Raw genomic sequence first — 27,330 nt, 5'->3', positions numbered from 1 at the left:
TATGGATGTCTAACAACTTTGTTAAGATTTGGCATAGTTTGGTGGTCTACCCGCACAGAGAAACTGGACCTTCAGTTTCCCAATGTGCCAGCGAGGCAGGATAATTAATGAATTCCTTTTAAAAGTAGCAAATTGCAAAAGAAAGTGGAAAGGTGATTTGCAGATTTCCTCTTAGCAAGCCACAAGTACATCTTTATGGTCCTTAGTGTGAGTTATTTTCACTATAGCTGGAACAGCTGGAAAAAGAAAGCAAAACAGGGATCATATGACTCACACGTCAGCTCAGAGAAGAAAACAGGAGTAAAGTTCACAAGCTCCGAAGAGTAAAAAAATTGTGTGAGGTGGACTCATAAGCTTGCTCTTTGCCCTCCAGGGAGCAGAAATAACGAGGAGTGAGGAAGATTGACTGAAAGATTAGGATTTTATAAGCTTTATTACTAGTGTTGATAGTGTTGAAAACAGTTACTGGCAAAGAACTTTCAGCATAAATTTTAGATGGGGAGAATATCAGCAGTATGCAGGGCCAAATAAAACAAGTCATCCATCAAACTGCAAAAACCTTGTGTCGCGATCCTTTACCTTTTTGACAGTGGTTTTTTCCTCTCCCAATTTATTTTGTTCTTGCAGAGTGACTCCCGTACTCTTCCTCTGGAAAAAGCCAGCATTGATCCAGCAGGCATCAGGGTCCGGGATGACCCTACTGTAGGTGTGCGTGCATCTCCTGTGCATGACAGAGGAGCCTTCAACCTGGTAAGTGCTGGCTGTGTGCTCTACGCCTCTTCATGCTTTCAGGCAAAGGCGAAAGCAGTGGGATCCATCTGTTCCTTGTTCCTTCATGATTCAGATCTGAAGCTGATGGAAGGAGCAAGAAAGTGAGCACAGAGGGTGAGCCATGAACTCCCCATTGATGACATCTAGAAGAACCACAGCAGCTTTAAGGTAAATAATTTTCTTTTGTGCTCATGTGCCGGTTTGTATCTGCACGAGTTAGTCTTGTCTTCATGGTGGTGCAAATAAAGAACAGTTGGTGCATCAGCCAAGTCAGCATTGCATTACTGCTCCTCTGAGCTGGCGGTGTGACTAATGGCGAAGTTCAAAGTATAATTCTTTCAAAGGTCAGTGGCCTAGATCAGATGTCTGCCTTGCCAGTTTTTCATATTGATACTCTTCCAGAAAAGACAGAAGGCACCCCTGAACTTTGAAGCCTGGTGAAAGACGTGCCAGGCAGCAGACAATACAAGGAGACATTCGTGTTGTCTGTTTCGGACTCTAGGATAAGATAGCCAGGCTGTAGTCAGAAAGCGATAAGACCACTTTCTGAAAGATTGTCTTATCCATATAGTAAGCAAGTTATTTTGCTTACAAGTAAGTAATGTCTTTCCAGTTGATTGAGTGTTTTGCTTGTGACTTTCTGATTTGCAGAGTGCAGTCCTTATCCATCCATAGCAGTAAGGCAGAGAACTGTCATGATCCCAGGTGCAGTGATTTAAGTTATGGCTGGAGTACTTGATCATGACAGAGTGAGTTTAGGTCCTGGTCTGAGGGCTGGATCAGAGGCTGTATGAGTCTGTATTTACTACATCTGTAGCAAGTATATCAGCCAAAAGTATCATGGCCAATTGTAAGCTGTAAGAGTGATGCTATCTTTGTCCCTCTTGTTGTATGGAAAGTGTACTGAAGAGCACTGCATCTGATGGAAGGCATAAAACGGGATCTAAGAGCAAAGTCGAAGAAAGTCATCTGACTTAATAGGTGCTGCAATTCATTCAATATCATCTGCATATTGTCCCTCTACAAAAGGAGTTTTCATTGTGGAAGACGATACATGTTGAAAGTGAGTCCTACCCAAAATCATTTTATCCAGCCTCACTTAAATAATGCTTGACAAGGCAATCCAAAGAGTAGTTCAGCAGATGTAGTTTGAGCTCAGCATCTATTGATTGGAGGCACACAGGAAAAAAAACTTCATATAATCTGGCACTTGTAGGATGAGCAAACAGTTAGTCAAGGAGAAGATCATTAAGGAATATGGCAAAACCTGAGAAAGTAGACTGTTCAGTGCTGAACAAATGGATGGAGAGTGCCCAAAGACTCCTAGCAGCATTTGTTGGAGATACAGAGTAAGTCCACCAAGGTGAGCTGAAGAAAGTTAATACTTAGAGATAACATTCAGGGTAGAAGATTTTGGGTTGTTCTTTCAGTTTCTTGAGTCTCAGAGATCCATAATGACATACAGGAATGTATTTTAGTAACTCTGTATTTTATAAAAGGATTTTATTGGTTTTTATTTGTCCTCTGTAACTTTGTTTCCAATATTTTAATGGCTATTTACATTCAGCTACAATCAACGTGCATTTTCCGCTTTAAAGATTATCTGGTTTAAGAGACATCCTGGGTGACTTTGACAGGAACAAGGCATATTGATTATCCACCATACCCACACTCACTCTCATACCTGGATGCGGTATGCACTGAGGCCATGCATTTACCGAAGCAGCCTCAAGGCCACCTTAGACTGCCACCATGGCAGTCTGTTACCATTAAACTACACCATTAAAACCGTTAAACTACAGAATTAGACTGCCATCATAGCAGTCCAATGGATGTCAGCAAGTATTTTGTTTACTGCTTTCTTTAGAGACGGTGACAGTCTGGTGATGCTCAGTTTCATAAGCTGCTCTATTTGGAACTACTATCTTTAAATTCATTTCATCCAGACAATCAACAAGCCAAATTGTTCTCAGCTTCACCAGCACTTGCTCTTAGCAGCAGAAATCACGATGAGAATACGAATTTTTGTCATTGTACACAAATCCTAAATTTATCTGAGAGTCTCTGGCTTGGAATATGTTTCTTGCCAAGCCTTGAGGAACGGGTTGAGAGTCGGTATCGTGAAAAGAGAAGTTTTGGGGATAAATCTTTCCTCTAAGGTGTTAATCAGTGGTCCTCTGACAGGGAGCAGGGAGCTGGACAGAAGTTTCAATGACCAAGTGTCTTCAACCTGTCACAGGCTGTAAAGAAAGAAGCAAATCAAGTGCTTGTGGATGCTATTCAACACAAGCAGCCCCCGAGGACATGAATATTAAAGGGATGTGATTTCACTGGCCCAGAGTTCATGCAAGCTCTTAGTGAGATCTATGATTCGTAATGTCAACCTGAATACTAACTTCAAAAATCAGAAGAAAGTGAAGAGAAGTTCACAGAAAAATTATATTGAAAACGGTTTTGAGTAAAGCAACTTCATAGGAATTTTGATGTGAAAAATGTATATGGTTGGTATGACATTTTAAACTGCTGTTTTTACCCACACTTTACAAGTGCAAAAAAATTACAAGTGCAATATTGTGTCTGTGTTTTTATATATCTACATATGTGTACATACTCACAGGAAACAGATGAAGTATTCTACAAGCGGTTGGCTGAAGTCTCACAATCCCTAGCCGTTGTTCTCGTGGGAGACTTCAACTTACCAGATATCTGCTGGAAATACAACACAGCAGAGAGGAAGCAGTCTCGGAGGTTCCTGGAGTGTGCGGGAGATAACCTCCTGACGCAGCTGGTAAGTGAGCCGACCAGGGGAGGTGCCCCGCTGGACCTGCTGTTCACGAACAGAGAGGGCCTGGTGGGCGATGTGGTGGTCGGAGGCTGTCTTGGGCTCAGCGACCATGAAATGATAGAGTTTTCAATTCTAGGAGAGGTAAGGAAGGGGGTCAGCAAGACCGCTACCCTGAACTTTAGAAGGGCGGACATTGGGCTGTTCGGGAGTCTGGTTAACAGAGTCCCTTGGGAAGCAGTCCTGAAGGGTAAAGGAGTCCAGGAAGGCTGGACGTTATTCAAGGAGGAAATCTTAAAGGCGCAGGAGCAGGCCGTCCCCATGTGCCACAAGTCGAGCAGGCGGGGGAGAAGCTGCCCAAGCCACTCTCCGTTATTTATCAGCAGTCCTGGTCAACCGGGGAGGTCCCGGATGACTGGAAGCTAGCAAACGTGACACCCCTCTACAAGAAGGGTCGGAAGGAGGATCCCGGGAACTACAGGCCTGTCAGCCTGACCTCGGTGCCGGGGAACGTCATGGAGCAGGTCATCTTGAGTGCCATTATGCAGCAAGTGCAGGACAACCGAGGGATCAGGCCCAGCCAGCATGGGTTTATGAAAGGGAGGTCCTGTTTCACTAACCTGGTCTCCTTCTCTGACAAGGTGACCCGCTTAGTGGATGAGGGGAAGGCTGTGGATGTTGTCTACTTGGACTTTAGTAAGGCCTTTGACACAGTCTCCCACAGCATTCTCCTGGAGAAGCTGGCTGCACACGGCTTGGATGCGTGCACTCTGCGCTGGGTTAAAAACTGGCTGGACGGCCAAGCCCAGAGAGTGGTGGTGAATGGAGTCAAATCCAGTTGGCGGCCGGTCACGAGTGGTGTTCCCCAGGGCTCAGTACTGAGGCCGGTCCTGTTCAGTATCTTCACTGATGATCTGGATGAGGGGATCGAGTGCACCCTCAGTAAGTTTGCAGATGACACCAAGTTGGGTGGAAGTGTCGATCTGCTGGAGGGTAGGAAGGCCCTGCAGAGGGACCTGGACAGGCTGGATCAATGGGCCGGGGCCAACTGTATGAGGTTCAACAAGGCTCAGTGCCGAGTCCTGCACTTGGGTCACAACCACCCCATGCAACGCTACAGGCTGGGGGAGGAGTGGCTGGAGAGCTGCCTGGTGGAAAAGGACCTGGGGGTGTTGGTTGACAGCCACCTGAACATGAGCCAGCAGTGTGCTCAGGTGGCCAGGAGGGCCAATGGCATCCTGGCCTGTACCAAGAATAGTGTGGCCAGCAGGACCAGGGAGGTGATAGTGCCCCCGTACTCGGCACTGGTGAGGCCACACCTCGAGTACTGTGTTCAGTTTTGGGCCCCTCACTACACGAAGGACATCGAGGTGCTGGAGCGTGTCCAGAGAAGGGCAACGAAGCTGGTGAAGGGTCTAGAGCACAAGTCTTATGAGGAGCGGCTGAGGGAGCTGGGGTTGTTTAGTCTGGAGAAGAGGAGGCTGAGGGGAGACCTTATTGCTCCCTACAACTACCCGAAAGGAGGCTGTAGCGATGTGGGGGTCGGTCTCTTCTCCCAAGTAACAAGCGATAGGACAAGAGGAAACGGCCTCAAGCTGCGCCAGGGGAGGTTTAGGTTAGATATTAGGAAAAACTTCTTCACCAAAAGGGTGGTCAAGCATTGGAACAGGCTGCCCGGGGAAGTGGTTGAGTCTCCATCCCTGGAGGTATTTAAAGAACGGATAGATAGGGTGCTTGAAGACATGGTATAGATGGACTTGGCAGTGATACGTTGACAGTTGGACTCAATGATCTTAAGGGTCTTTTCCAACCTTGACAATTCTATGATTCTATGATTCTATGATATGTACGTCTGTATGCACGTACCTGTGTGCATATACACATATACATAGTTATCAGCGTCACCGAAGAATCTGAAAACCCAGTATATGTTCCAGTGTATCAGATGTATGAATGATGCAACATGGTAGTTATGCATAAGCAGGGACAATTCCACTTGTTTTGTCATTTGTGGTGAATAATTTTTGATAGATGCACTAATGGAGTGACTATAGCTGAGACACAAAATTTTCAGTATGGTTTTCCATTTCCATTTTACATTACCCTGCCAAATAACTTACTTTTCATTTCTCAAACCCATAGTAATAATGCACAAGGGCTGTTACTCTAATAGTCCTTATTTTGCTATCCTAAGTATTTCTGTCCCTTCTAAATGAAGTTTTCAGACCATGTTGACTAGTTGTGTAAATGTAGGTTTTGCAAAGAAGTAACAGACCTTTCCCATTGAACACCATTTATACAAGTAAACTAAGAACAGATAATATGCAGATGCACCTTACAGTGGGCAAAAATTGTCAGGTAGGATGATGATATGCATCAAGCTATGCAGATGCAAAACTGTTTTGGCTGCAGAAAGGAGCAGCTTAGGTTTCCTTGGGAAAATGTCCTGCCATTCCTCCATGCTGTCACCTCCAAAAGAATTGCTGACAAAGGCTGGATTGTCGCAATTAGCACAATCTTTTATGCAGTGCCACCTCCTGATAAGAAGGAGCTCTGATATCAGGCAGGGATGGGCCTTCAAGTTTTTCATGAGGTGCACTGGGTGATGCGTGAACTGGACCATCTACAGTGTATTCCCCTGGCCCTGTTCTGCAGGGTGGTGAAGACAGAAGGGCAACTACACTGACCATTTGAGCTTAGCAGCCTCCCTGGGTGAGCAGCAGGACAGACAGAGAAAACAAATGGTTTCTGGAGTATCAGAGCTGCTCTGTGGGTGACCTGAACTCGAAGGACAGGGAGAAGTTCTTCGCACACTTCTATAAATGCAAGTAAGGGCAATCTATGCCTAAATGAGATGTTCTCCCCACCCCCAACTCCCCCACCTCCGCCCTGTATTTTTTAGGAAGAACATACAAAAAAACCCCGGCATATGGTAACTGTCATGCCTGAGCTTGAATTCTTGTTCCCGTTTGTACTTTGAAAGGTTTAAACCAGGTCTGCACATTTTTCACTAGCAAATGACTCCTACAGCCCTGCTGTTCTGCCGCAATCCATCGGTTTCACGGGGTGCAGCACAAATGCATACATTTGTTCTTGTCATAAATCTACTGTGCAGTTTGCCTTCTTTCTGTGATGTTCTCCAGGAGTCCTGTACGTTCACTTCTAGGTAATGATCTGCAAGCATAAAATAGCTTTGAGGGCCTGCTGGATCCACACTACAGTTTAACTGTATAATTGTTGATCAATGTTTTTCCACCATATGCAGCCCTACCTGTCTCTTTTTCCCCTAGCAGATGTAAGTAATTGTCAACACACCTGTAAGCAGCGTTTCCTAGAAGAGCTACCACGTATTTCTTCGTAATAAAGGAGTCAGGCTGACTGATGATATGCATATGGATGTCACCTCCAGGATAAATACTGCAGGAAAGGTGAGTATGAAGTGCTATGCTAAGGGAAGGGAAATGAAATGTAGAAATACTAATTAGGGAATATCTGGCAGAGAAACAGCATTGCAGAACACAAGGTGTTGTTATAGAGAATTACAGTTGAAATACGAGCTAGCAATGTGATGCCAAAAACGGGAAATGGTATTCTGGGGCATATTAACAAAAAATGTTATATAAAACACGTGGGAGATAACTACTGTGCTCCGCTCCTCCTGTAGAGGCTTCTGCGGGAGGTGTGTGCCAGCCCAGGTCACCGTGCTCTGAGGAGGCTGTAAGAGAGAAGAGCAGAAAGAAGAGGTTCAGAAAATAGGACCTATGAATAGAGGTTGAAACAACTGGTGTCTTTGGTCTAGAAGCAAGAAAATTCAAGTGAGATGTATGTCTTCTAACACAAAAAGGGCTATAAAGGTCATAAAGAAGGGATTGATAAAACTGTTGCTTTATAATTGTCATTTCTGCAACAGCAAAATGAAATTAGTTTAATTTGCAACAAAGGAGAATTCAGCTGAACAACCAACTTTGGGTTTTGTTTCTTTGTTTCTGTTTTTGTTTTAGAAAGTATATTGATTTGGGCTGAAAATTAAAAGAACAATCCTAATACTAAGAGCAATGGAGTTCTTCAACAGCCTTCCAGTAGAAATAATGATGATAAAATGGCAACGCTCACTACTTTTAAGGTGGGCTTCAAATCCACTCTCTTTTCCCCCACGGTGCTACATGACCATTACAAAGAGCAAAAAAGGAAAGTGTTACTTAACGACTCCAGAAAGTTAAAGGCTTACCAGAACACGACCATGATAAGCACTGTTCAGTCTTTTATTGTGAACTGTATCAGTACAAACTGGAGTTCTGATTTCACAAAATCCATTTATCTTTCTATTTAACTATGTATGTCTACAAATTCTCTTCTAAACTGTACATACAAATGCCACACAAATCTATGGGCAGTGTTTGTCCCACAGATGATAAGGTACAATATTATTCCCTTTTCTGAATTCTGTCATGTATATTCTATCAAAATGCATGTTCTACAATTCTGTTGGATGCAAAATGCAAGTTGTCATCAATACATTAAAGCAATTTTCCTAATTCAGCCTTTGATTTCCATCCCTAGAAAGCCCTTGGCTGCTTGATATAGACTTGCCCACATCTCATCGGGGACATGAACAGGCAAATTTTACAACCAAATAGTATTTCAGGACCTGCAGTAATAAAGTTAAAGAATTATAGCATTAGCCTTTCATCTCTCCTTTGCCCCTTTGGCTGTTGCAATGTATTGCTGTCCTAAAGTCTTCCAGCCAGACGAAGCTTTTTTAGGTTCCCAGCTCCTTTATAGCACAAACCAGTATCTATACCATGTGTGGCCTTTAGCATTGCCGGCGTGCTATAAGGGAACCAAAGTCCAACTGGAAATCTGAGAAGTTTCTCATAAAATAAGAACGTTTTCTTCTACTGGATGTCTAAGCTACTTGCTAGCAGCTGTATCTGAAAGTGTTGTCTCTAGTTGGCCCATACTGTAAGTATAAAAGACAATAGAAACACTTAAAGTTGAGAGGTTGAGGCAAGAGCTTTGTATGCCACAGATTAAGACCCTGAAGGAAGGTGAAGGAATTTGTTGGTCTTTGCAGTCTGCCCCTGGGAGGGTGCCCAGCCAGGAAGGACACTGCTTTGCTGGCACTCTGATCCCCACAGAGGAGGTACCACGGAAGAGTAAGTGTGATTGTGGTTGCATGAATGTTTTGAGCTAACTTAAGTAATAGCTGCTGCTGAAAGAGACGGTTGCTACCCACCCCTCTGCTCCATGCCATGCTTTCCCTGTGCCTCCTTGTGTTGCCACTCACATTCATGCGCTCTCATGCAAGTGAGGTCGGGGGCTGCTCTGTCTGAAAACCCAGCAAAAAGCAATAGTTTCCAGCCAGATCACTTTTTGCTCTCCCTCACGCACGAGCACAAGCGCTAGTGCAAAGCCGGAAGCAGCAACATCTCCTGGGGTGCTGGGGAAGGGTGAGGTCACGCATTTCAGCTGCCGTCTGCACCTAGACTGTCTTAAAGATGCCATGAAAATGCAGCCTAATCTGTCTGCTCTTATGCCTCAGGTTATTTGGATGAACACGGCAGACATGTTTAAGGAAGCTTGAGCTCCTTCTGGTTCATCTGCAGAAAGACGGTAGACATGTCTCCCTTTCAGTAGAGTAGGCAAAACTTCTGTGGAACCACCGCAAGGCTGCAGAGCCAGGACAGCTCACTGATGTCCCAGAACGCAGCTCTGGTGGGTACCATTGCCGTGTGCTTCAAGTGGACACATAATTTATAAAACATATAATACGTACAGAAATGTGTATGTTTAAAAATCGAAGCTACAAAATACTTCTTTAATTTAGCTTCCTGATTAACTTGTTCTACTTTACTGGATAAATTCATAATATGATTTCTAGTTTCAGGGGGAGGGTATTTCTAGAGGCAAAAGGTTCTCTCTGACTCATTATTTCCGTCTTTGTTCTCACATTTTAGTGATAGAAAAGGGAAGAAAGGAAATTAGAAACTGAATGGCCTCATGAAATTATAAATTAGAAATGAGGAATCTGATCTGAAGTATCTGACAGGACATCTTGCCAAGCTGCTTTCTCAGTCTTTTACTTTTTTATAAATAACATCTCCTTTTCCAGGCAAGAAAACAGAAGTAATGCTACACAAGTCATCATTTTATGAAATGGCCGAGTACCTTTTTAAGGTCCAGTGAACATTAAGTAATGTGGTAGGTGAATTCGTAGTTCTGCTGTAACATATTCTCTTCCTTTTTTGTCTTCTTAGGTTGTGCAGGAAGCCTTTAGACCACCATGATTAATAAGGAATTTTCTAAAGAAAATTGCTTTTGACGTGCTATTCTTTGTAAATAGGTGCAGTATTCTGCTTAGTCTGGTATGAATGCTTGCTTTTTTGGCATTGCTACAAAGTCTGTTGTGATCAGAGGTGAGCAGCCTGCTGTAAACTCAGCTCTGGCCTCCAGGCAACTTTGCAGATTTCTACATCGCTCGTTCCTTCCCTGTGTTTCTATTACAGTAACATTGGGCGAGACTTCTTCCACTTGACTGCAAGCAAAATAAGTCAGCCTCTGGGCTTCCTCCTTTCCCCAGACCAAAGCTTCCTCAAGTAACTGAAAACGGATCCTCGTTTTCAAAGACATGGCTTCAAGCTGAAGACAGGTTGCATGCTTGGGCTTTGAGAATTATCGCACACTTCTTGATGAGGGGGCGGAAACTTCTCTTTGATGGAAGTGTATATATCTCTAAATATAATATAGGTATTAGCAAAGCTGATTTTGAAACTTACATTAAAATAAGCAAAAGGGGAATGCCATTTACATACAACAAAACAAATGTATTGCTCCAGGACCAAACTCTGCTCTCACTTGCACACGAAAGATAAATGCAGTGTTATAACTACCTGAATGCAACGAGTAGTATCTGTGTAATGCGTCTATCTGGAAAACACACATTTTATTTTAAGAGTGAAATGCCAGTCCATTCTATGTAATCAGGTTCTCTCCCTTAGATTTCACCTATCCTGAATTTTGAGGTTTGCGTATGCATGCACAAAATCCAAATACAACTCAGTTAAAAGTGCTGAATGTTACCTCTTTGGGGGTTATGTGAATGTCGCATCTTTTCAGTCAGTAACAAAATACCTCCTTTATGTTTTTCCTCAGGCTTGGAAAACATCAGTCAAGATAAGCACAAAGAGTATCCTTTCTTTCCTACCAGTTGTTACTTCTTCCATCTCCACTTTTGTACACACGGCTTGAAGGTTAAAATCCTGTTAAAGCAGGGATTCCAAAAGCACAAGATTATGTAAGTAAGCCTACAGAAAATGGATACCTGACTTCATTGTGTCACAGAAATGCCAGTTGAAGGTATCTCTGGAAGCCCCCTTGAAGCAGAACTATTGCCAGCCATGGCCTTGCCTGGCCAAGTCCGTAAAACCTCCAGGGACAGAGGTTCCACCATGTCTCTGTATCTTGCTTAATGCCCAACACAAACCCATGTGGCGATTGCCTCTTATTACATTGTCTGTAACTACCAAGAAGAGTTTGGCTCCATTATCTTTGTAACTGCCCTTCAAGTAGTTGCAGGCTGCGGTTCCTTTGGTTCCTTTAAAATCTCTCTGTAACTATCAGGGAAAGCTATGAATCTTTTTTATGTGCACTAGAGCTGCGCTAGCTCTCTGTGCTAGCCAGCACCTAACACAGCTGCAATCTCTGTAAACTGGTAAATTAAATACTATCCTGGACTTCAAATAACTTGGCACAGAGAACTGCCTGTATTCAGGACGTTTGGGACTGATTGTTTGCACACCTTCCGCAGCATGCTAACTACTAAAGAAACAAATACAGACATAAAATTCCTGATCTTAAGTGCTCACTAATTTGGAGACAGATTCTGTTTTGTTTTGGCAAATGACCAAGCGTAAGCAGCACTGGAAGATTTCCCCATAGCCTACTTGCACAAATTGAGCTTCTTCAGCTCTAAATAAGACTATGATGCAGCCTTTGCAAAAAGCTTTTGAGCAGAAAAGCTGGATCCTTGCCTCAACTCCTTTGACTCTACCCAGGTGCGTGAGCTTAGCGTTTAAAAGTTCATCAGTCTTTTCACAGGCACCAGATTGGGCTTTAGACCCAGAGAAGACCATGGGTTCTTAGAGGGTAGTCCAATAACTTAATACTAGGGCTCTTGAAAACTTTGGGGACACTATGACCATATTCAAATCCACAAAAGGGAAACAACTGAGCATCACCCCAGAGCTAGAAATTAACTGTTACAGCAAATAGGTAGTATACAAAAAGAATGCCAGTTCAACGTAGTAGCATGTAATATGGCAGAATAGTAAATTCAACACATTACATGACACAGTTTGTTTAGAACTGTATTTTCAGAAAAATATTTTTCCACCTGCCTTGCAACCACCTTTCTTAGGGGAGGACAAGGATTGTGTAGATGCCATAGCTGTGGGGATCGTATCTTGCAGGTAGTTTTAATTTTGTTAACCTTCAGCTCTATTCAAATATAGGCATTTGTGCAAGAACTTAAATCTGGATGAATAAGGAGTTCTAAATGTTTGGCAGTTCAAGCCCTGAACCTACAGAATCTAAACTGGTTTTATTGCAGGATCAATGCCTCAAGCAGGACCTTGCTGGAGCTCTGGGTTTCACCGTAAAAGTTTTCAGCAGATTTCATTGTTTCCGCAAAGCTCTAATCCTCCTGCTTTTTATTTTAGGAGAAATCAGTTGTGACTCCCTTTAAAAAAATCTGACAGATTTTTTTTATAGCTAGAGAAGCAGGCTGTCTTCTTTGCCTTGAGGTTGTGAAGACAGAATAATTTTACACTATCTAGATTACAAAAGAAAAATGAAAATTGCTTCTTCTAGCTCTTCCCTTTGTGAACCCATCTGAAGGAATATTTTCCTTTCATTCTCAATAACATACACACACATATATATTTATATGTACAGTTAAAAGTTAAAATCATCCTATCCTGTCAGTTTTCTTTGTTCAGCTTTCATACCTTTCATATTAACAACAAACATTTATCCGCCTGTACAGTACTTTGTTATCATAGGGTTTTTTCTACCAAACCATGGCCCTATCAGGTTGAGGGAACATTGCTTGTTATGACCATGCTTTGCTCTTCATTTTGTTTTGAAATTCGCCCACAGTCTATGCAACAAAAATTTGCTTTGCAACCAAATAAAAAATGTCCAATGCAAGACAAATTTACATCTGTGTCAAAAATGACACCTTTATTTGCTCTGGCTTTCATAATCACGAGAGAAACAAAAAGTGTCTCATTCATTGTTGAAAAATTAAACAAGTCCCCAAATTAATATTTGGAGTTTCCATATATATATATTAGAATATGTTAGAATATGTGTGTTTATTATGAGACCTGTACTGACTTCACTAAGATATGTTTAATTTCCTGATCAAAGGATTTCTTCTGATATTTTACAGTCTGAATGTACAGCCCTTCAAATCGTATTTCTGTTAATTTGCAATAACAATTGTAGGATTAGACTTTCAGGCAACTGTATAGTAGAATGTTTATGAATAGAGAATATAATTAAGTAATTTTATAAGCAAAAGTCGGGAAAATGAAAGAACGTTACTAAGACAAGAAAAAAAGAGCAGTTATTCCATCTCCTCGCCTTTTTTCAGATTAGACTTGTGCTCTTAAGGATCCTGTGCTGCTTCTCATAAAACCAGAATTTGATTTTACTGGCCAAATTCCAACTGCAATTTGCCTAACTAATTGCTTCTTGCATTCTTAATTGGAAAAAGCATTCCTTGGTTTCCAGTCCTGCCTAATTTACTTTTATAGTGTCCTGAATTCAGTATAAACCAGGGACATCCTTCACCAAGAGGTGATTGATCTTTGAAGGTAGACACTGACACACTTACATACACTGAGCCTGTCACATAGAGCTTGCAATGTAATATCACAGCTATTGCTTCTCAACATCCAGCACACCTAGCAAAGTAATGCTCCCCTCCTATCACTCGATTTGATCGGTTCTGTGAAAATCATTCTAAGCAAAAGCCTCCTTTCTGTGCCTCAGACAGGCATGCAAATGAGAGATGAGTTAAACCCTCCATTTCTAGATCAGGAGCAGCAGTGAATTGCCGGGGCCAGCTGGGTTATCCAGAGCCCTCCCATCTCTTTGTCCAGCGCCGCAGATCTGAGGAGGAGGAGGAGGAGGAGACACAGATGGCATCCAAGTGCTCCGTACTGCAGAGTAAGCTTGCTGGTATCCTCTTAATCAGCGTTGCAGCTGTACCGATGTATCGTGTATCTCTTCCTCTCCTCCTTTCAGTCTTTCTGAGAGCCGGGCATGGAAATAATGGAATTTGCACTTGTTAGGCTCACCAGCTTGCTGACCCCAAAATGAAATTCTCTCATGATTTGTTAAATTCAACCAATCTGCTTGAAAGTTGATGCTACCAATTACTCCTGTATCTCTCTCTTCTCTACTTACTAGGTTTGGTACTCTTGTGTATATGAAACACCTAAGTGTCAGCAGACATTATGTTTGAGTTATATAGTGTTATGGCCCAATCCAGAAATACAATTTTAGAAATTGCAGTTATTCATTTTGAAATGTGATTTTAAAATATACAAGGTTCCTAGTTAGGCAGCCAGTCATGGGAAATGCGTGACAGGAGGGCTGAATGGAGAGATCTAAACTGGCTGCTGCTGCAACACCAACCGCTTCTGCTGCTGCTCTTTGGCTAATTCAGGGGAAGTCTGAGGCAATACAGATTTTTAAGGTCACTTCTGAGTAGTAAGGGTACGCAGTTGAGACAGTATCTGGGTTTTAACGAAAGCTTAGCCACTCCTTTGTATTTTGGGTTTGGGAAAGGCAGGTAACCTATCTATACCTCAGTTCTTTTTCAATGAAACTGGGGTAAAAATATAATTCCTCTTTCAAAAAGATACCGAGAGTTGGCGTATAATACTTTTCGGCTGTATTTCCATGGCAGCTGATCAGACCTCAGGTCAATTTTTTCAGACTTGCTGCTTGCAGGGAAGGCAAGTGCAGTACTTTTCAGATCCCTGAAACGAGAGGTGCTGCAGTACTAAGTAGTGGCAATCTCTCAGGTGAATCACCCTTTCTCCTCTTCATGCATTGCTGCTTTATGATAGCCTTCCTTCCAATTACCACCACCACCACCTCTGTTTTGGTACCCCCGCTTTAGCATGTTTTATTGTCACTGTAGAGAGAGTTAACACTGACCTTTCCTATTCTGCTCTGTGGTCTTTGTCTTCTCCCCACTTCATTTGCTTTAGCAATAAAATGATACGGCTCAAGACAAGAGTTCTTTACAGCATCTGTTTGAAGGCAGTTTGACAAGGCTTGGGTAAATATAGATTTGGTGAAGTACCCCACACAGATTCGTAAGTGGCTGCTTTACGTGCTTCAAAATCTGACCCGTTCTTTCAAAAATGGATATTTTCCATGGGGTAATTGGGTCTGACTGTGAATAAGAATCAAAAAATGCTTTCATTTTGACCTATTGCTTGAGGTTATTCCATGTCAGATGCGATAAATTCATGGTAGACTGTATTTCCCATGATGTGCTCTGTTGCATAACAGAATCTGCATTTATTTAACAACAAGTTCAAACAAATAATGTATTAATGCAATGCTAATTTTGAGAAAGTAGTAGGTCCACCATATATTTGTGGGCTTTTTTTCTGAACATATCTTACTTTTTTTTTTCTTCAGAGTCCCATCCAAGTGGATTTTCAGTAAATACAACCTGTACCTGGATTTTTTCATCTACCACAAGCAAGATTTTGTAGGCAAGGCACTGAAATCAGGAGTGGACTCAGTGTGTTGGTAGACATAGGAGCACAGATAACAAGGAGAAGGACGGCAGAAACAGCAGCTGACTGGGAAGAGCTGGAGGAGGCTACGCTGGCATGACACATATCGGGGCCTCTTGGGGAAGCTGGACCCCAAGGATGCGGCGTAAGGTGTGCAATAAATAGAGAACTCCAAGAACTCCTGCTTGGCAGAAAGGAGGTGGGTTGGTAGCATGGTATGGGGAGTGAGGGACTGTAGCACGCATTTAGCGTGCTACTGTACTGTAGCATGAGAAAAGGCAGGAAAGGAGGCTTGCGATAATGGATTGGGGTGTGCAGCCTTGTGGAGAAAGAGTGAGGACTTGGGAGAAGGAGTACTCTAGGGGATGGGGATGTGATAGGAGGAGTGGGGAGCACAGCATACTGCACATCAAGAGTCACTGAGGTTACTTAATGGCAGTCTATGTCCTTACCACCTTGTAAAGCAGGCACAGGTATGGAAGCACAGACATGAACAGCGTTGTTCCCTACCCACCCCATCCCACTGTAGTGCTGCTACAGGGATGTTCTCCTCTCCCCCCTGTTCCACCTGTTTAGCTTTTGGAAATGTGATAGCTCAAAATAAGTACCTTAAATTCAGGTAATCCAAAACACTGGGGTAAATGTTTTTTACCCCAGTGTTATCTGACGTATCCTGTATATTTAATGGTGAACAAGCAATCAACACACAAAAGTTTACTTTCAACAAGCACAGTATTTTATTGGGTGTATGTAGAAACTTCCCTTGCTCTCATTAATCCACTGCATTTATTTTTCACTCTGATGACAAACAAATGCAGATTTAGCAGCGTTCCAGTAATTAAAGGGGGCCTACGGGAAAGATGAGGAGGGATTCTTTATCAGGGAGTGTAGCGATAGGATGAGGGGTAACGGGTTTAAACTGAAAGAGGGTAGATTTAGATTAGATATTAGAAAGAAATTCTTTACTGTGAGGGTGGTGAGGCACTGGAACAGGTTGCCCAGAGAAGTTGTGGGTGCCCCCTCCCTGGAAGTGTTCAAGGCCAGGCTGGATGGGGCTCTGAGCACCTGGGTCTAGTGGAAGGTGTCCCTGCCCACGGCAGGGGGGTTGGAACCAGGTGGTCTTTAAGATCCCTTCCAACCCAAACCATTCTGTGATTCTGTGATTCTATGACTACACAAATATCTTTGTAATGTATTCTGGCAAACTTTTGCCATAGGAAAAAATTGCTACAATGTAAATTTATCACTGGAGTGCATGTAAAATACTATAGGTTAGATGTTTATCTCAGTAATAGCACTGTATTTCATTAGCAATGCTCTATAACTACTTTGCTGTAACTGAAATTACAATCTGGTTCAGAAACAGGAATAGAAACATATATATGAAAGGCTGAAAAAAATCTTAATATACATTCTTAATCCTCTCGTGCTCAATTCTAAACAATTAAGGCTAGCTTTGTTATTTACTTTCTTCAACTTAAAAAAAGGGGGAGAAGAGAAAAAATACAACTATATTTCTTTAAAGAAACCTGAATAAAACTGAAATGCTTTGGGTCAGCTTTGCAGCTTGTGAAAAATCAATGTTGCTTCAATTACTCCATTGTCTTCAACATGCGGGTGTTGATTTACAGTAGTGGAGAGCTACACAATGATTAATAATAAGAATGCCTTGGACTTTGATAGTGCTTTCTATCTTGAGATTCCTAATTGCTTGTCAAACTCTCTCTGTTTTATAGTTTGGGAAGATGAAGTATTGTATTCAGGACCTCATAAACACTCTTAGTTCAAGAGAATTACAGATTTATTCAGATGAATGTCTTATTAAGAAGTCTTATTTAATTTCCTTATTTTTATGTACATGATATAAGCAAGAGAAATGCCTGGAGGCAGTTGAAATCGTTGTTTGTGAACAGTCCTTTCAAGCAGTGTAAAACCTATTTGAAACTCAAAAGCAGCTTTCAATCCTGCTGTCGTGTTGCAGACAAGATGAGTAACTGTCTTAAGTCTAAAATCTTGGCAAGATACCATACAAACTATCATGCCTTGAGATGATCCAGGTTACTTATCTACTGCTCACTCTCACTCTGTGTTCCCTTCAGTTTGCTGCATAATCCAAAGACCGATGTGGTCCAGCCCTTTCTTTCCTCAAGCAGAATTTTTTCTTGCTCCGTCAAGCTTTTCTTAATTGTTTTTTGGGGGGCTTTATATCACTTTAGTCATTCCATAGTGATTTTTTGTATGAACTATAATGCATTGCAGACTCCAACTTTTCATGGCTATTCTAAGGAAAGAGGGTATAAGGATGATCCTCTGTAAGGCCTCTGTAGGGATCATAGATAATTAGAGTTGTTACGATTGGTGTGCAAAATCCTCCAGCTAACAGCATTGAAGCTTCCAAAGGATGCCCTATGGAAAGCAGGGGCTGGCCAGGACGCTTGTCTGGTGATGCCCCGCACCTGATCAGCACAGTCTGTCCTCGTTGGACCTGGGGGCATGGAGCTGCAGCGTGCCAGATTTCATATGATATATTTTCCTCTGATATATATATTTCCTCTAATATATAATTCCCTAAGGTATTCTTTTAATTAAAATAATGAAGTTTTACTTAGTTCTGCTTTACTTAATTCTGGTGAAGGGACGGAAGTCCCTTTGGCCTATAAATAGCACTGAAGATAAAATATTTGTTTATCCTCCAGATCTACTTTCTCATTATCAGCACTCTGTCCTTTCACAGTGAGGTGTATCCACCTCCAGATGTAGCCCATATTAATATTATTTAAGGCCACGATAGCATAAAATACCGATGAATCTGCTGGCTAACAAACAGCAACAACCCACGTTATATCAATGTAGTTGAAGAACTTGGAATCTGTTTCAAAATGATACCACCAGTAAAGCACTCTGCATTCTCCAGGAGTAGAAAGAGTGATAAGCTTCACCCAAAACTTTATCCAAGTCCCAAATATGGGACTCTGATCTTGTGTTGTACATTTTTGTAGGTAGCCATGATTCAAGAACAAGTTCCTATTTTAAATGGATGATTTGCGATACCCATTTAAAATACCTCCTGTTCTTAGATGGATGCCGACCCATTTCAATACATGATGAAAGCAGTTCTTGTTATGGAGTACTCAATCATACCTATTGTACAAATATGAAAAGTGGAACCAGTATCTCCCATCTGCTGAAGTACCTAAAGCATTAGGACTCTGATCCAGGCCGAAGATGCCTAAATATTTTAGTCCTTTAAATAACAAAGAACAACAGTATCAGGTACTTTTAAATCTGTAGGTTGTACTGCATGTCAGATTCCTAGCAAATTACTCAAATTTGAAAAATCATAAAAGATTCATTGAAATGCTAACTAAAAATGTTTAAAATAAAATAATATTTTCTTCAATAAACTCTGCAAGATGTAAGCACAAAACTCTACACTCCAAATCCCTCACTCTCCGTTCAATAATTGTTTACCATGAGTGTGAATGATGCAAATCTTCAAAAATTGTAATTTCACGTGTAATGCTAGAGTAAACAGGCATTATTTTACATCTTTTAGAGCACAGAAAATAATTTAGTGGAACTCTACATAACTTCCAATAAAATTACATCCTTTTTTAGTACCCCTATTTACAATTTGTTTCTTAACATTGGAACATTTTTGCCTTGTTTTGTAAATTAGTCTTCATGGATTAGCACAGCCATCTGGCTAAAGCATTTTAGGAATCTGCTTTGCAGAGTTCACCCTACGATACTGTTTCTCTTTGATTATGCTTATTAGTTATGGCTGAACGTAGGCTAATGCCATCAGAAACCGGCATGCCGGGGTTGGAACAGGTTTCAAGGGCTATGACTTCTACATTCTGGACCCTTCTTTAGATTTGCTCTGAAGAATATATTTGGATTTATCATACCAATGTTTTGGAGAAGCACTGCTTCTGAATAACTGTGGTTTTTAAGAAGCTGGGACATGAGCCAGCTGCCAGTGGACACTGACATTATTCAGAGACTTACGGCAGACAGTGCTGATCAGTCAGAGTCAGATGCTGAATGTAGCAGGGCTCTGTCAGATATTTGGCTCTGAATGACTTTTTTAACTACGGGATGCGATACCAGGAGTAGTGGTACAAATGAAGAAAATAACCTCAGTAAAGGGATGAAGCAATTAAAAGCTCTGCAGGAGAGGTAAAGTGCAGAGGACTACTGGGGAAGGTTAAATCAGTGGATGCCAGCAAAAACAGGATGATTGGTCAGAAGGTAGCTCTATTTTGGATATCAGTATTGCACAATTTTAATAGCTTCCAGTTAGCTCAGGCAGAAAAAGCTAACTATAAAACTTTATAGAAATGTAACATTATAGCATCTAGAAATAAAACACATGAAAAATACATTATTGAGCATTTAGGAGTACTCAGACTGCCTAAATTTAGTCTTACAAATTAGGTAGCTAAATTAGAGGGATAGTCTTCGTAGATTATTAATGGAAAGAGAGAGGAAGGGAAGGGCTGGGCGTGGGAGACTCCTTAAAGAGTAATTCAGAGCCCAGTTTAAATGCGTTAGTTGTCCTCCTAAGGAATTGCTCTCTCTCTTCACTGACTATAGGAAGCTGTAGGACACGAGCCTTCTAACTTAGTCATCTAAAGTAAGGTATGTAAATATCCACCAGAGTACAAAAAGACTTTAGAAAAGTGGAGTCTGCAATCAAAAGGAGAAGGGACAAACTGATAATTTGGGGAGGCAATTCAGGACCTAATAAAAGACCAAATTATAATGGGGACATGGGACGAAAATCTGAGAGCGCGCATGCATGAGAGCACAAGTGCAACAGGCAGGCTAAAATTAGTCCATGACAAAATAACCAGAATTTGCTAAGAACAAGAAATTATTTTGTCCAGAACAACAGTTGTAGAGAATAGACAATGCCCAGATGATGCAGTTCTGATAAAAGAAGCTTGAGGCAGGAAGACATGTGGAGGTCAAAGTAAGCCTGCAAAAAACCAGCACATGCTGTGGTAAATAGCACAAGCTAAGCTTGGCCTGTTAGTCATAACATAAGATAGAGGAACTTCAGTAAACTATATCCCTTTGCAAGAATTTGCAAGTACTAGCAGAGCATGCTGGTGTACATACAGCAAAACAAAAATGACAACAGCACCTTTAGTTCAGAAAAAAATCGCCATCATAGCAAAAGCCAATACTTAGAGTAGAAGATGCAGACCTGGCAGTAAATGGGATACTTCTTTGTCCATTTTAATTGGACAAATATGTACAAGACAGTATAGTGCCCCAGAAAGTAATGGAGCACTGAAGCCAAGGCTATCAGCAGTTAAAGAAACTACTTTAAGCCCCTACCTCTGTCTCCATGAGGCATGTAATTTGCAATAGTGTTATATTTAAAGTTCCCCTTACTGACTTTAAAATTATAGCAAATTCTTGCTCTCTCAAGAGGCTGATCTCAGTTGCAGTTCAGGAGAACAGAACAACTGAGGAACAGTTTAAGGATATCTTCCAAGGCAAGAGGAAGCCCTTTGCAGAGCAGAGCTGAAAGGGTCATGCTGGACCAGAGTTTGCAACCCCAGCAAAAGGCCATGGTAAAGCACACGCTAAAATAATATTTGAAATGTTTTTTCCTCAGGGAGCAATGGGACAAATAGAGGGAATAACTTTTCACATTTAAAGAAGAGATTAAATACTTCACTGAAGTAATGCTTCACATAGCAAAAATAAGTAAATATATAAAAGGGGATACTTTCTACTGTTTACACAGGAAGGAATTCTAGAAGAAATTATACCAAATATTTTTCTCTCCTTTTTATATCTGCAGGGTTCTGTCAGACTCTGTTAGCAAAACAGAGTGCATATTAGCATACACTTAAATACCTGTTTTATAAGATGTTCGCCACACACTAGCACATTTGTTTTGTTTGGCATGAGGTGTTTCACCACAAAGTGCCGCAGATTGTTTTTGATGTAGAGTAGGACAGTTTGCATAGAGGTTGGCTTTGATCTAAGAGAGACCATCTGAAAAGACTCACATAAAAATTGGGGTAGCAACATGATAACTGGGCCAAAGCTGAACAAACACAAATGTCAATACCTGAGAATAGAATTAGCACGCTAGAATTAGCAAATGCCACAACATGTATAGATATTCCCTGAGGTATTGGTCTTCATCGATAATTCTTTCCAACAGAGAAGGGGTGCAAGCAGTCATCAGAAAAGCAATTGCTGTAGAAAAACTCGTGCCTAACCTAGTTTGCCTGCACAAGCAATCTCAGGGCAGTGCTTTGCCAGGCAGCCGGTACTGCAAGATGCCTGGAACAGAAAATTTAAGGGAATTTATGACACTGAAGGTTAATTACAGAGTCTGTCCTATGGGAAATGGCCATGGATAGTTCAAGAAGGTTACCAACACACTCCTCTTACAATCATATAGTCAAACCCGGAGGCTGCTAACTTATTCCTCACTAGCAAAACTGACAGACATGCATAAACAAACAGACATGAAGACTGTGGCCTCAGTTCCTGGATGTGAAAAAAAAAACCAAACCAAAAAAAAAAACAAACCCAGAACACTGAGCCTGGTTTCCTAAGTAAATATGGTACATGTATCACTCTCTCTGCTCATTCCTAATCCAGTAACTTCTGAAACTGTTGATCAGTCTCAGCTAAGTCTGACAGGGAGACAGTTGTCTCAAAGATAACAAGTTATTATATAAGTTTTGTGAAACTGGGTACTTGTGTAGAGAAGAGAGACAGTATTAGTCTCTTCACTGCAGAAAGACTGCAGCATGAACTCAGCCTTTATTAGACACCAGAGAAACCACATGAGAGGGACATTATGAATGCTCCAGTCAAAGGAAAAGCCTCAGTGAGAGGCAGCAGGTTATTAAGCAGCTGGGAATCCAACCACAAGACAAATCCATAGGCTTCATTAGTTTTGATGCTCATGGAAATAGTTGTTATTTATGGGATGCCAGCACTCACTGAAACTGCCCTTTAGCGACTTCCTGCCATAGCCAAAAGCAGCTTCGCAAACAGATCATTTTTTCCACCTACCAAAATACGATTTGCAAATTGAATACAAAACTGGGAGTGGTTTGATGTTAAAAAAAAAAGGCAAACAAACAACAAACACAACCTTTCCGAACATCTGATAAAGGGGTAGCAGAGCAAGATCGAGGGCTATGTTACCTGCATCCTAACAGCTTAAAAAGGGAACTAGGTTCTTACAAAATGTAGGTTTTGACTCACAGAGTTCTTGCTGAGAATGAGTTCCCACAATAGTAATAAAGAGTAATGCACAGGACACCATATTTCCAGTCATCAGTTAATTGGAAGGCCTCAGTAATACGAGGAGGGAGATATGTAAAGGCACTGGGTTGGTGATTCCGAAGACACTACAGAGAAAAGAAAAAACTTCTAAAAACTATCTGGAGGTCATTTAGGGATTTAAAAATCTATAGGAAGAGACAGATGGTTTTATACTGGCCTTAAATGAACGTTGACATTAAAGTAGTTGTTAGAGCTCTGTGAAAAAAGCAGAGCAAGTCAAGTGAAAGAGCCCATGTTGATGGCACATGAAAAATAGGTTTCCACAAGCAAGATATATGGTCCTGTGCTCTTTCACGGGCATGTCACTCTTCTTTTTTTCTGGCTTGGTTTTGTTTTCTCCTCAGTCTAAAATAGTAATCAATACAAAGAGTATATGATCCTCCTTGTAAATGGAATTTCTGAATTTCTAAGACCTTCTGCAGAGACAGGGAAAAGGCATTTTCTGTGCTGAACGTTAGAGTTGTGCATGTACTATTTTGCAGCTACACTTCTTTCTTTTCTTTAAACTTCTGTGAGAGCTGCCAGGTGCAAACATAATATTTTAGCCAAGAGAGTCTTCAAAGAGATGCTGTCTAATGGATGTTGAACTGAGGTTTTGGAAATTGCAAAGAATTGTCAGTTCTCAAGCACTTTTTTTCTGGTTGCAAGAATTGATATAGAACTAGAAGAGTGAGTGGAATCATAAACCAGACATTTTCTTTTTAACCTTGGCCTACAGAATAATGATGGGTTTACAATGGACAGGCTCTGACTTTAATGACTTGCACATGACTCACACAGACTACAACAGAACACATTGGAATTCTTTCAGAGCAATACAGTTTTCCCACAAAAACTGCAGATGCAAAACGAGTCTATGGAAGTCATTGTTTTTCTTGCTAAGCTGCAGAACGTACAAAGTAGCCTCTGAGAATATGGATAATTTATCTGACTTCTACTTTTACAACATATATTTTATAGAAAACTCTACCATTTGCTTTTTGTTCTCTTCTCAGCTATGGTCAACCGTAAATCAACTATAATTTCGAGATACTTTCATACAGGAATATCCATTTCTGCATATCGATTTCGTCTTTTGAGAAATGTGAGTATTTTTTGGTTTGTAAAGTTAAAAGCACAATTCTGGGCCACTTTTCTTGGATTTTACCTTAATCTCTGACCGATCTTATATGCTTTCACTTGTGGTATTAGAGGCTGTTAAGATATTTTACTGTCTACAGATAGGCATTCTCAAACACTCATCAAGCAGGAAATCAAATTCAAAAGAAGGCAAATGCAGAAAAAATGAAATAATTGAAAAGTCTTTTTTATGTTTTTGATGATCCTGAATCAAGAGATGATGTTCTATTGCATTCATTTATGTATTTTGTGGTTAACATACAGAGCTCCCCCAGAAGAGTCTCCAGATACCTTTTTCATATAGTTTCCTTCATATTTTCAATTTTATCCCCTTTCTTCCTCCAGTCTTTCACAAGGAAAGAAAAGCAAGTTCTAATTCTCTTCTTTCATTATCAAGGACATAACTTTTTCATTACATTTCTTTCTGTTCCTATACTTGTATATATTATTTTGTTTGTCTGTTTTGTCTCCTCTGCACTGCCTTGCTTTCACAGATCCTTAGTTCACCACTGACTGCTCAAACTAGTTTCCCAAATTGCACCAGGCAAACAACCTCTTTCTCCTCCTACAAATGCACCTCCCCAAGTCCTTGTTGTTTTTCTCTCTTCACTCATGTTCTTTTCATGCTCCACAGTAGATTCATCTCTGTACTATAGAACCACTCAGTACGCATAAGCTGCAAACGTGGCTATCAGAGCCTTTCACATATATCAACGATGTATCCTTAAAGATGTATATATAACATTTGTGACTTCTGTTTGGGTTATTTACTATACTAGTTTAATCAAATAACATATCAAGTTATTTCTACCAGCTATGTTAGCAGTTTCATTATCTGCTCTAAAGGCAACTACAGCTAAGTTTGGGGAGCTTCCATGAATTAAATATGTTTTTTCATGAGCTTATTAAAAATATTTGTAATAAGCAGTCTACCTACCAGATCGCAGCTTTCAGAAAATGATTACTGTTTTTCTTGTGCATTCAAGAATACACTAAGCAAGTGTCAGTTTGGGGATCCGATTCATGCAAACACGTTCATTCACAACACAGTCAGTATCATGAGCTTTGCCTCTTGTCTAACAAGTTCCTGATCCTGCTAAGAATGCGTCATGAAACCGTGAGACAAATGTTTCGGGAAATCAATTGTCACACTTTATCCATTTCTTGAAACTGGCAATTTTTTCACTGACTTCATTGGTATCACCCGTTTGGGGAAACAATTACAATGCAAGATAACTAACCTTTCACACTCAGAAGGTATTAATCAAAGTACATGTGCATATATACATACATACATACATATATGTATACATACACATGTGTGTATATTTTTAGCAGGAACTATTTTTTTCTAGCAGGAGCCATTTTTTCCTTTAAGTAAATGACAAAATAGCTTTTTTTTTTCTTTTTTTTTTTCCCCCTTTTCCTCCCTAAGTGTGGTGTCTTCGATATAAGTACACAGGCTAAGCAGCTAATCTGTGAGCTAATTTCCCTTCAGGGCTGTGAAAGAAGCCATTACCTACCCCATACCTCAGGACAGAAAAACACTCTGTGCTGCCAGTGTGGCAGAATTCTGTGTCACTTACATCTTCCCTTTTTTGTAGAAGTGATAAGTACTGGATCTGTCAAGTCACAAAATCACTGACTTTGACCTAAATTCTCCCTAAAACATGGCACGTAAAGAGAACTCACACACACTGCATTACCTTCTCCAAACCTACTCTGTCTACAGTGGCTTATTTTGACTTTTCTTAGGAAAGGATAAGCTTATTTGCAGAAAGGAATAATCATCTCTATAAAAGGTTTATTTCCCTTTCATGGTAGAGTTGGAAGTTTCTGACCTATCTTAATTTGCTCATTATATTTCTACTTAACTGGAATTACCACAACTTGATATCTGTTCCTCTTCTGCTCATAACAAAGTCATGCATGCTTCAAGCCCTAAAGAAGAGGAACTCTTGTTATGTTGTCCGATCACAGGTTTGCTTTTGTTAAAAATAATGAGCAATATCTGAAAAGGATGAAAATATTAATCCCTCCAGTTAGTTTATGAGCTCTTTACTGCAGTCATGAAAGCTATAGACCCTAAGCTTTTTCCTAATTATGAAATAAGAAATAAGAACACTGAAGTTACGGAAGACAGAGGAGTTAAGATATTGTAAGAGAAAAAAATGCCCAACAGTGGTGAGTTACGCTGGTTCTAAGGGCAACCAGCTTTGCTTCTGTTTTGTTGGCAATCTTGTTGGCTGACATTTAAAACAAAACGTAATTGTCTTGACTGCAAATACTTTCAATTGAAAGATAAGAGTCCATCGAAACGCCTTCCTGAAAAATGCTCTTATAACATTGTGCAATCAAATCACTTTTGTGTTCATGTGCCTTTGTTTCAGACATTCATTTGCTAAATTCCTAGAGACTACATTTTTTGGAGCAAATACAACTGATAGCTATCGAATGCTATCTTCTCCAACAAGCTGTTTTAATAATAATATTTGGGAGACATGGTATTTAGCAGCAAACAGTATTCCTCAGTATATATCAGAAGAGACAGAGATATAATAACCCAGGTATTTCTTAGTTCTCCTTTTTAGGCTATAAGCAAATTATGTACTCAATTGCTGATAAGAATGGTGTGAATTAAATTTAGACTAATTGTAACCGAGATATTAGGATGTAGAATAAAATAATATACTAAACTATTTTAAAGATACTAATCATTAAAAAATTATTGCTACGTTAAAGAAAATGATGATGTTTCTATAAATTCTAAGTGAAATAAAACATATAAACTGAATTGATAATAGTAACCATAATACTCTTTTCCTCAGAATTAATATTTAAAAGAAGCCAGGGGAATGAATGCCTACTGTTAAATTCCTTGGCAGAAAATGGCCACTTCCCTTTCCAGCTTTTTGTGAATGATTCGTAAGATAGGATATTTTTTAAAACTTGATGTGAAATTTTTTGACGTGCACACGGATCCATGAAATCTGATAAGTAGCTCTCAAATCAGAAGAACGGACCATTATTACAGGACAGTAGAGTTAGAAATAGATCCTTTTGCCTAATGAAAATTCTGGAAGAATTCACCTCACATAATTTCAGTTTCTGCAATCAAATAACCAGTGTGGCATCATCTGACCACTGAGTACTCTCAGAAGCCTATATTTTCCAATCATAAAAGGAAAACATGATTTCTTTTTTTTTAATAAAATACTACTGCTCTTAATGATTTTGTTAGCTTCAGTTAGGCCAGTGTGGTGGAGCTAATGTTTCTGTAGTGCACGAGAATGTCACACTGAGGCTGTTTGATGAGACAAAATGTAACAAGGGAAAGAAGAAAAAGAGGCAGGGAGAGGAGATAATTTTTTTTCTTTGAAAAACAGTTTAAAATTATTGTAATATAGTTTGTTGAATAGTTACTGTACTTGCAAAGTCATGAATTCCAAATCTTAAAAAATGTTACAGTTAAGACCATCTTTGCCATTAGTATTCACCCTG

The 27,330-nt window shown here is 40.4% G+C and overlaps 3 long non-coding RNA genes across 5 annotated transcripts; all 3 read left to right on the top strand.

Moving 5' to 3' along the window:
• The first annotated feature begins 3,394 nt into the window (after positions 1 to 3,394).
• On the top strand, positions 3,395 to 7,716 carry LOC148057504 (uncharacterized). The gene is made up of 3 exons (XR_015699969.1): positions 3,395 to 3,559; positions 6,844 to 6,981; positions 7,555 to 7,716. It is a non-coding gene; the product is annotated as an uncharacterized LOC148057504 (long non-coding RNA).
• Positions 7,717 to 8,634: 918 nt separating this feature from the next.
• On the top strand, positions 8,635 to 10,838 carry LOC148057503 (uncharacterized). Of its 3 annotated transcripts, none has more exons than XR_015699957.1 (4): positions 8,635 to 8,709; positions 9,096 to 9,268; positions 9,666 to 10,202; positions 10,706 to 10,838. It is a non-coding gene; the product is annotated as an uncharacterized LOC148057503 (long non-coding RNA). The 3 variants fall into 3 exon arrangements; XR_015699955.1 differs by having other exon boundaries at positions 9,811 to 10,300; positions 10,706 to 10,787; XR_015699952.1 differs by having other exon boundaries at positions 9,666 to 10,300; positions 10,706 to 10,787.
• A 2,814-nt stretch (positions 10,839 to 13,652) lies between these two features.
• LOC148057502 (uncharacterized) lies at positions 13,653 to 23,749 on the top strand. The gene is made up of 3 exons (XR_015699961.1): positions 13,653 to 13,786; positions 15,278 to 15,577; positions 23,706 to 23,749. It is a non-coding gene; the product is annotated as an uncharacterized LOC148057502 (long non-coding RNA).
• Positions 23,750 to 27,330: the final 3,581 nt, after the last annotated feature.

This window comes from Nipponia nippon, unplaced genomic scaffold (genome assembly GCF_047370975.1).
Source record: "Nipponia nippon isolate SJK-2023a ecotype South Korea unplaced genomic scaffold, ASM4737097v1 scaffold_1, whole genome shotgun sequence".
Classification (NCBI taxonomy): Eukaryota; Metazoa; Chordata; class Aves; order Pelecaniformes; family Threskiornithidae; genus Nipponia; species Nipponia nippon.
Note: the sequence above shows the minus strand (reverse complement) of the source record. Positions and strands in the feature narration are given on the sequence as shown.